The sequence below is a fragment of the Tachypleus tridentatus genome, chromosome 1, assembly GCF_004210375.1.
Source record: "Tachypleus tridentatus isolate NWPU-2018 chromosome 1, ASM421037v1, whole genome shotgun sequence".
NCBI lineage: Eukaryota > Metazoa > Arthropoda > Merostomata > Xiphosura > Limulidae > Tachypleus > Tachypleus tridentatus.
Window position 1 is genome coordinate 129,751,429 of NC_134825.1, and position 10,984 is coordinate 129,762,412.

At 32.6% G+C, this 10,984-nt stretch overlaps 1 protein-coding gene across 1 annotated transcript in view; it reads right to left on the reverse strand.

The window, feature by feature from the left end:
- LOC143223632 (F-box/LRR-repeat protein 6-like) overlaps positions 1-9,834 on the reverse strand; it is a 61,831-nt gene extending 51,997 nt beyond the window's left edge. The window contains exon 1 of the mRNA XM_076451835.1: positions 9,489-9,834. The gene's annotated coding sequence lies outside the window, so the exon portion shown is untranslated. The remainder of the gene's footprint in view (positions 1-9,488) is intronic.
- Positions 9,835-10,984: the final 1,150 nt, after the last annotated feature.

Below are 10,984 nucleotides of genomic sequence, written 5' to 3' on the forward strand. Positions count from 1 at the left end.
AAGTAATTTTCATTTTGTTATTAAAAATACTTCTCTTTATCTGAAAATTTTATAGTTTTCTTTTTGTAACCTCTAAAACTAAATCCAGGATAATGATCATTGACACTCACTTCAAAACAAACTTTTAATGTTGCATTTCTATTCATAAATACAGAGTTCTGCAAAAATTTGCATTACTTTAATAAAGCACAAAATACATACTTCACAAAAAAATTATGAGCCTTGAATGCATCAATTAAATGAAGTCAACTTCCAAAAGTTGTCTAATTTTTATGAATATTCAAGAAGTTTTTTAAACAATGTTTCAATTGTGGGCAATTGTTCTAAGTTTTTCTTTACATGTTCAGACAAAATTGTTTTTTTTTGTGCGTCTTGTATTTTCCAATAATTTAAAAATATTTCTAGTCTCTTGTATCCAACTGAAAATGTGTTTGACAACTGTTTTATTGAAATAGAACAATTTCTTTCTAATGAGATGCCAATCTTATGCATCAAAGTGATGAATGTTTTGCAACAATGTATAATTTCTTATCTTGAAAAATACAAGCTATAATTACTAAATTACCTTCCTAATTAGATTCTCACTTGGAAACAAACATTCTTTTGAGGTTTCTTTCTTGACATAATTAAGTTCTCACTTTGAAACAAACAAACAAAACAAATTTTCACAATGTATTAAAATATAAATAAAAAGGTAAACTATATAAAAATATTTGGGTGAGACATTGTCCTTTTTTTTCTAAAACCTGATGAGAGATTGTTGATATTCCTCTAAAACCTCCTAAATAATATCAAACATTTTTGTGTAAGTTAAATTCTTCAGTTTATCTATTAGTTTATTTCCCTAACTCTATATGGACTTTATCTGTGTGATCAACCTTGTAACTACCACAAAAAAATATGAGATAAATCCAAATTACCCTTACTTTCTCTGCAAATTGTAACAGAAATCTACAATTGTTTTTCTTAAATAGTTTAAGGCTTGTAACAACTTACACATATTTACACTTATTATTTTATTGCCCTTTCAATTGTGTTTAACTAATAATCCCATAGCAAAACTTGTAACTCACTCAACAAATGTGTAGCTCAAGTTATCACATCGAATGAAGTAATGCACAAGTTGTTAACAAGAGTACCTTTTTAAGAACTATTTTCCTTGCACTTCCTTGTAGTATCTAACTTTATATAACCTAAAAACTTTCTAATTTTTACATTTTAGTTACTTTTATAATAATAAATAAATAAACATTCACAAAAAAAAAAGAGTACTTACCTACACCCTCTTTTGTTTTTGCTGTTAACTGTGGATACAATTTAATCCTACTTTTTTTTTTATACTAATAGTATTAATACACTAATTAATGCAACAAAAAACACAGAATATGGCACATACAATGTCCTATAAACATTGTATGGTTCCGAAAATTGGAAACAGAATTTTGAGGTTACTAATTTTTTTAGATACAACTTTTTATGAGTTAAAGCAGTCCCTAACTGATACATACAAGGTCTATAGCAATCACTGTGTGGTTTTCTAAAGTAATACATCTTAAAACAAATTAACATTAATTAAAAATCACCTGTATGCATAAAAAGAAAAATTCATCAGAAGAAATATTTTGAAGGACCACATTTCAAATTTAGAAAGTGTTGAACTTCACTAAATTAGTGTGATAGAAGTGCTTATTTTGAACTAAATAATTATTCCATTCTGGTCTTTACAGGATTATTGTTGTTTAAGGTATGAAAATTTCAAAATTAAGATAAATGCTGATATTGCACAAACTAATTCCAGAATCATATTTGATATGTGATGTTTAAAGATAGAAACAAAGTAAAATAGGTGGAAAAGATCAATAGTTCAAAACTCATGATTAAAACAACCTTTTATCGATGCTTATGTCACACTGTGTCATGGATATAAGATATGAAACACCTATAAATCTAAAGAATAATTACCTACTTAATTACTTTTATCTTTGATACAACTAAAATGAAAAAACATATTGTATAGGTAAAAATATCTATAATAACAGTTAAATGCATGTTAGTATATTAAAAGAATTTATCTATAAACACCAAGACATAACATCTGTGCAATATACAAACACGTACCTCAATTTTATTTCATTTAAAACATAAACATACCAATTCACATTTACAGACTGGGTTGAGCAAAGGCAGAAAAAAATGTTTTTAATAGCAGCACAGTTTTACTTGTTTCTGCTAAATTATAGAACTAAACTAATATGATTAAAATGTTTATGGATATGATAGAAAGTAATTCTAATTCCTAGATTTATAAAGTAACAGTGAACTGAATACTAGTCTTAAAAACTTTACTGAAACGTGTATTAAGCATCCTATAGAAACACAAAAACAGCATGATTTATCCAGTTATTTCACTATTAAATATGAATAAGTTTCTAATTAATGTAACTGATAATGTATATAATGTATGTGTGTATATTCTACCTGGAACTGGATGATTAATAGTATTTTCTAACTGATTAATCAACAGTACTATTAAACCTTACATTATATTTACTGATCAGTACAGTATTCCACAAACAATATATGTAGTACATAAAAAAAAGAAGAAGCTGCAAATGGATGATGCCAGCCAGTCACATTTTCTCTGGAAAATAGTTCAAAATCAGTGACAGTGGCAAACTGTCTTAGCTACTTTGACAAAGACAGCTACAAAGACAAGGTAAGTTTGATGGCAATGGGAATTAAGCCCAAAATTCCTCAAACTATAATCTCCCTCCCATAACTAAATAACCAAAGTTAAACAAATCTGAAATAACAAAAAATATTATAAGGCCAAAAACTAGGCAGATCACAAACAGTCCATTATGTAGCTTTGTGCTTAATAATAAACAAGCATCATGAGAAGAGGCATTTATTCCAGTACTAGTTTCTCCTGCAATAACAGATACATCTGGTCTGGAAATACTGTATCTTCTCATAGAATCATCCAGGCCCTAACCATACAGATGAGGTCCCATATTCCACCATTGGAAATACAGAGCTGTGGATGTAACACTAGATTTAAGGCACAGAGACTAGAGCATAGGGACTGCAGTGTTGTATATAATAATAATAATAATAATAATATGATATTAAGGGAACTCAACTTGAATGTTACATAATTATGAAGAGAAGGCAAGCAACACAAAAGTGTACAAACTCTCACCCCAATCTGAAGGAGCATAAAATAAAACAAACTGAACTTTGAATTTTGGGCCCAGGAACCCCTACCTAAAAGTTACAGAATGCTGCATGTGAGCCACCAGAATTATAAAGAGAAAGGAAGCAACACCAAAATGGATAAACCTTCTCCTTCAACCTGAAGAATCACAGAATGCAACACACTAAACTTGGAATTATAGAGCCACTCATATCTCACTCAACCCGAAGAAAACAGATCATCCAGCTTAGGATTATAAACCTAAATTAAAGCTCCTCAACCTGAGAAGCATGCCAACATCCCTGCCCCTAGAAGTATAAAAAGGATGTGGAGCAAATGAAGTTCAACCAATGGCCTAAGAACTAGATGCTTTGCAGGTGGAATTATGAAGAGTCAAGGACTCTCATCCCTGCCCCTAGAAGTATAAAAAGGATTTGGAGCAAATGAAGTTCAACCAATGGCCTAAGAACTAGATGCTTTGCAGGTGGAATTATGACGAGTCAAGGGCTCTCATCCATAATCATGGAAAGTAACACAGAAACTTCCATGTAACATCTAGGAAAACCATTTGGGTTATGAGTGGGAGGGTATCCAGATTTACTCACATCTCCTTAAGTGGAATAAAATGTTCAAGTAATACTCAGGAGGAATAGATCTTTGTCTACTGCTCCAGCAACTGGAAACTTGAAGTGGTAAGGACTTCCATAATCAATAAAGGAAAAAATGGAGAAAGAATTTGTATTGGAAAGTCTCAAGGAATGATTCTCTAGAGACAGTGCAACAGGTGAACAACATTCCCTATTTTGAAAAGCAAACCAACCCTGAGAGGTTGTATAAATGTGAAATGAATAGAAGATGAATAGGAGAGAAAGCCACATTTCCTTCTCTAGCTGCTGAAATTTTGGGTAGAAAAGATCTGTCTGGATACAAAAGAATATAAGTGGAATGGGAATGAGTCCTGCAAGCAGGAAGCATAAACACATCCAAATGCTTATGCCTACTAGCTAACAATAGAGAAAATGTCTTAAGTGAAATATAGTTAACATGACCCCAGATATTCAAAAGGTGAAATAAGACATGGATAACTCCTGTGATAACCCAATTAGGACGTGGAAAGAATGACAAGTATGAATAACTGAAAAGATTTAAGAAGTAATAACAAAACTGAGAAATCAAATACATTCCTACTCATACAAAATAAAAAAACAGCTGATAAAGCACACTTATACAGGAAAATAGACAAAGGCATTAAACTTTTATCAAATGACCATGTCAAAAATTGAGAGAAATGTGGCACAGTCAGATGAGAATGGTTAAACCTATGGTTAAGAGACTAATGAAGACAAGCAAAGCATTTCTGGTGATAAACTTCTGAAGAAGAATACCAAGTAGACCATGTTAATAAAAACTTTATCTTTGAAGTCGATCCTTTTTGTCATGTGATGCACTCATAAAAGCCAGGGATGAAGACAACAAACATTGACTGCCAGATGAAAAATGTCAAACTGAGGCTGACATAAAGAGATGGCCAGAGAGAAAAAGGTTTACACTCCTGAAAATACTGGAAGAGTGGAAATCAAGGGTGACCAGCCATTGTGGCACCACCAGAAGAACTCTGTAAGACAGAGAGTGAAGCAGTGCAGGAATCTTGGATAACAGACAAATCAGAGAAAATAAGTAAAGATGAAGAAATGTCCAATCCTGGCTAAGAGAATCTATGCCCAAAGTCAGAGGGTAAGGTACTAGATACCATAAGGACAGGAACTGAGCATGCTAGTTTGTGTCAAAAGCATTCATCCAAGTTGTTCTAAGATGAAAGCATATCCAAATGAAAAACCTGAGGATGAAGTATCCATTTGATGAGAAAAGCTCTGTTGGTGTGAAGTAACTGATCAGCCACTGAATTCATTACACCTGAAACATGGCAAGCAAGGAGAACAATTGAATTGGGTGTTTGTGCATCAAAAAGAGAAGATCCAATGTTCAAAAACAAAAAGATCTGGAGCAAATACCCCTTTGCTTTGAAATGTACAAAACAACTGCAAAATTGTCTGAATGAAGCATCACTATTTTCCCTCACTACAATTTAAAAACCTATGCCATAGTTTGTGGAACTGCTAGAAGTTCTAACAGATTGATGTGACAAGAAGTTTCTTCTTCTGTCCAAAGGGCTTTGAATTCCACATTCCAGCCCTAGAGAGAAGTATTTATGAAAAGATGTATATCTGGAGATTGGAGCAGTAGAGGAACACCAACTATTGTGTTGTACCTGTCCAACTACCAGCTAAGATCTTGCAAACTACAAGTCAACAGGAGCACCATACAATATAGCACATCTATTCCACTGGTCCCATAACAATCACTAGAGAGTATGCACATGAGCCTGACCTAAAGGAATAAGTGATTTCAAGGATGGCTATATCCCCAAAAGAGACAGAAGTATATGCATTGGTAGTGAAAAAACAGCTGTATTTGAGCAACTACCCTCTCCACAGCCTAAAAGCATAAATATGAAAGTTGGGCCTAACTTAGTCTGGAATTGGAAAAAAAAAACACCTCTAAATGAAAGAGATACTGTGTGGAAGTAAGAAAAAGACTTCTACTTTTTGATAAGAAACCCAGCTCTCAAACTCAAACAGAGTTTGAGTGTGAAGTTTTGCCAAGTGGCTGGAAAAGGCAAGAAGCCAGTCATCCATGTAATTGTGAATGCCTAATGAGTGAAGAGAATGTAAAAAGGATTTGACTATCTGAAAAAAAAACACACAGGAGTGTTGCGAGGCTGAATGGAAGAGAAAGAAACTGAAAAACCTGATTGTGGTACAGAGATAATACTGTAAAGAAAAAGAAAGTGGTTACTGATAACATTGAATTTTGTCATTCATAAACTGGGTGCAAATATCTACTGAAACAAAAGAAATGACTCCACTGTAAACTGAGAAGGCTGGTGAAAGCAACTTAAACAAGAAAGTTCAATGACAGATCATCAGTTGTCTATCTTTTTTGGTACTACAAACAGTCAGGACTGAAAACTCTCAAGAGAGGAGTAAACATGCTCTATGGGCCATTTGTGCTACAGATCCTGGATAGATTGGGCTCAACAACTAGATGTTAAAGGATCCTTGGGCAGTGGAAGAGACATGAACTGAAAAAACAATCCTCTTCTGAGAACTTGAATGACCCACTGATCTGTGATAAAGGTTTCCAATACAGCCACGAAATCTCTAAATTCAGACCTTACAGGACCTGGCCCTATACAGTAGTCACCAACACTGTAGTTTCCACTCCACCCTAGAGAAAGATACCTGCTGGTAAGGCAGAATCACCCTTATGTTTTAATGGATCATGGCATCAAAGACAGATAAACCATCCTGTAGTAGACATTTGAAACAGTCATAAAGCCAGGCTATAAAAAGAAAAGTGGAGATGGGCCACCTCTACTTAAAATTTAATGGAATTGAGAATATCAGCAAAAATCAACTGTCTGAGATCTTTAAGGGCCAAAGCAGTATGGCAAATGCTCTCCAGCAAGGAACTTCTTTCCATCCAAGATAACAAGGAGTGAACAAAAGCTGATAACCTAACCAAGGTCAATAAATGACTAAGATCATACAAAAATTGTGTTGGAGATCTGTGATAAGCCTCAAACAGCAGTTCCAAAAATTATGAAATGTGCAAAAAAGTGTCCATATGCGAGATACAATTCTGTAAAATTGAGATTGATTAAAGTGAGACCCAAATAGGAAGAAGAGGATTTGACCTCTGAGAGTCCAAGTAAGGGTTCTACAGGTAATGGAAAGCCAAGTCATGCTCATCCAATAAATAATAGAAACAAGGCAAGACAGCACCCTCTATCAAATGATCACCAAATTTTCTCACATGTACAGCAATTTCTGGCACAGGTGGAAGGATCAAGTAATCAGATGAATAATTTTCCCTCAATAAAGAAGGATATTTGTAAGCTATGGAAGAAATACTCAAAACATTACAAGCATGATGCCTGTGAATAGCTGTATGTCCTCCACAGAAGATGCCACCCCAACCTACAGTCGAGAAACTCTACTCTTGTGAAGTGGTAGCTGATGAGCATTGGGCATTTCTGTGTCTGAGACATGAATGTGTGTTTTCATATTAAAAAAAAACACATCCAAAATGTTTTTTTGTCAAATAAAGAAAATAATAAACTCAAGACCCACTAGAACAAGTCTTAAAGAAATACAAAAGCCAAAAACATAGTAATAACACTGAAGAGACCTGCAGACGTCACATAAGACCATCATCACAATTTCTGCCTTCAATAAAAAGAGAAGTAATAACAAGAAGCGTATATGCAGATCTGGCATAGAGGATGCACTGGCAAGATTAAAATCACCATGGATGATACAGTGGGGTATAAAAATGGAGCAAGCATAAGCTAATTTTGATTTATTAATTGTGAGGATAGACAAAAAAAAAGATAATTGGAAATATCAATTCTGAATGATTGATTCAACCATAATTTATTTAAAAAATTAGTTTACATGACATTTATCAATGTAATCACTTTTATAGGTAGACAATTATTAAATTTTCCAGTTCTAAATACTTATCTTCGTGCCTTACGTATTGTTATATTATACTAGTACGGCATGCATTAATTTGTAAAAAAAACAAAGAAGACATTTATCTACTAGTGTCTAGCACTCACCTATTAATATGTTGTAAGTAATGAAGTCTACTGTAGACATTTGCAACTGTGCATGTTATGTACTATTACTTGCTGTAGAGATATACGGATGCCTACTGTTTTAATATTTTGTCAGTGTTTGAGAACAATAAGTAAACTTAATGGGTTGAATGGCCTGCTTTTATATCACTAGTTTTAAAACTAGGTTTTGCTAGTGCTTGAGAAATTAAAGAGAATTTAAAACATTGAAAAAAGATAATTTTTAGTTAGCACTAAAGCTATTAATTAGATTTGCATATTTCAAATAAAATTAATAAAATTCTACATTTGCACACATTTTTTAACAGTGTAGACGTATATTATAATAAAATGGATTGTCACCATCAAATAAGGGTTCTTCAGGTAATGGAAAGCCAAGTCATACTGATCCAATAAATGAGGAGGGCATGGAATGGTAGAACCCGCTATCAAAGGTAGACAATACCTATTACTGCTTGAAGATAATATTGTTTAATGCAGCACATTATTGTAAATAAGTCAATAGAAGCGTCCTTGAGTAGTTGTTTAGAAACTCTGGTTCCACCTATGTTGTCATGAAAATGAGTGGTTATATGGTAGACCATGTCATGCTGGATAAATGCAAGATTTCTTATGTGCTAAGGAACATGTCATTTGGTCATTTGTCTGGAAAATATTTTGGGAGAAGAATTCTGCTAAAAACGTTCCAATAAAGCCAACTACAGGAAGTATCCATGCTGAACAAATATTCCAGCATGATTAAAGATTCAAGAAGGTACATACTCTGTATTTAGACTTATTTGAATAACAATTGTTCTTTTGTGTCTAATCTCTCTATTGTATTTAACATTCTGATCCAGCCAGTTAAGTTAGTACAATGGTTTGATCAAATCTCCAATTACCAAGTGGACTTATCCTTTATTACTCTTGCATTCAGTCAGTGCCACCTGGATATACAACACATGTACCTATACCATAGTCTCCTTATCTTACAACTCCCTTACAATTTATCATTCAATAGTTTTACCCAATCTAAAATGAGAATTTACAGCATGTCTTATGACTATTTATCATATTATTGGTATAAGACAACACTATTTTACTATTTAATACAGTCTTAATTAGTTAATACATATTTCAGTGTTTTTACGAATACACTGCATTATTATAATACATGAAATCTGGCAGCTCCACACACAGTAAGTGGAACTGATGAAGCTAAGCTTTTCAGGCTATCTATGTATAAATTGTGTGCGTCAAAATAAAATCGAATGCTGTCAAACGTAATTATCGTTTTACACTAACATCGTACTGAACAAACATTTACAAAAACTTGGGAAGGTATTTTTCACCTTATACGATATTTATTACAACATAAATCTGTTACTGATAATGCAAAACGTGCAAGTTTTTATTTATAAATTATTTTTAAATTTGATTCACCTTTTTGACCAAAAAATTAAAACGCAAAATAAGCTGCTAAAATTATTTAATACTGTGTTACTAAGCTAAAACTTGCAAGTTGCATACACTTAAATTTCAATCAATACTATTACTTTTATTAACTTAGTACTTGATTATTACAATTAACAATAATATAAACAAGCGTACTTGTGCTTCTTTAACTTTGTTTATCTACTTTCGTCTTGCCCTTGTTGTGGCAAATTATGCTGGTAATAAACTCCATAAAGTAGCATATTTCACTCATTCTCTCCATTCCAAGGCAGTAGTTGATTTCATATTCACAACAGAAATACGCTATAAAACGATAATAAACTCGCAATATTCTTTCACTAAAATAAAGGTGTGGCTAAATCTGTTTCACACAAAATTACAATCAAGCCATCATCATGGCCGCAGTCACTAGCTTCTTGTTATTTTTTTTCGGCTTCTGTCAACACACAATAAAGTGCAGCGTTATCTATAAAACGAATTATTAAAATTTATACGAATTAACTTTGCTATTTTCTACCATAATTTATAAACCGAATTGACTAATAAATAAACTAAACAAATAACCGAAAACAAACAAATAGTTTTTGTCAAATATAACTTGATGAAAAATAGTATCAACTTTATAGTTTTTTAATGTACCTTAAACTTCAAGAATGTAAAATGGTTAAATCAAATCAAACATAAAAATCGTCATAAAATACGTTATAAAATTAATATGGCGACTAGCAATTCTATCCGAAAGAAAAATTGAATAACTTTAGTTTAGCGTGTAATTTTCAACCTGCCTTTAGCAGGAGGTATTTCTGTGGTCAAGGTCAAAATATGTGAATACTAAGAAAGCGGTAAAAAATCAACAACACTCGTCAGGTAATAAAAAAGTGCTCTTTAGACAATTTAATGATTTAATAAGGGGGTTCTTTTGTTGTTTGTTTTTTAATTTCACGCAAAGCTACTCGAGGGCTATCTGCACTAGCCGTCTCTAATTTAGCAGTGTAAGACTAGAGGGAAGGCAGCTTAGGATACTCTTTTACAAACAAATAATGGGATTGGCCGTACATTATAACGCCCCCACAGCTGAAAAGGCGAGCATGGTTGGTGCGACAGGGATGCGAACCCGCGAACCTCAGATTACGAGTCGCACGCCTTAACCCACCTGGCCATACCGGGCCTAATAAGATGGAAATCTTCTATAAAAGAAAATATTTGAGAATATGTGATTAGAATGTTTATAAACTGAAACATTTTGCAAAATAAAACATTATTGAATTTATTAAAATATTTTGAGAAATTGTTTTAATAATGGTTCAATGGTCATTTATCAAAATATTTTAAAGTTTGTCATGATTGATTCTATGTTGTTGTTTTTTAACTTAAGGTATCAAGTATTTTGAGAACTTGTAACTTTAGTTCTTATTTTTACAAATACATATTTATGTTAAATCCATGTTCATATTGGATGTGTAACTAATGAACATTTCTGTTGTTTGGTTTTAAATAAATCATTGCTACCTATGATATTGTTTTTAAAATCCAAATTAAAAGCTACTAAATATAAAACACTTGTATGTTATGAAACTTAATGCATTTTAAACTCGAGAACTTAATCTAAAAATTAATATACGCTGATTTAAGTATTACTGTCATAATTGTCT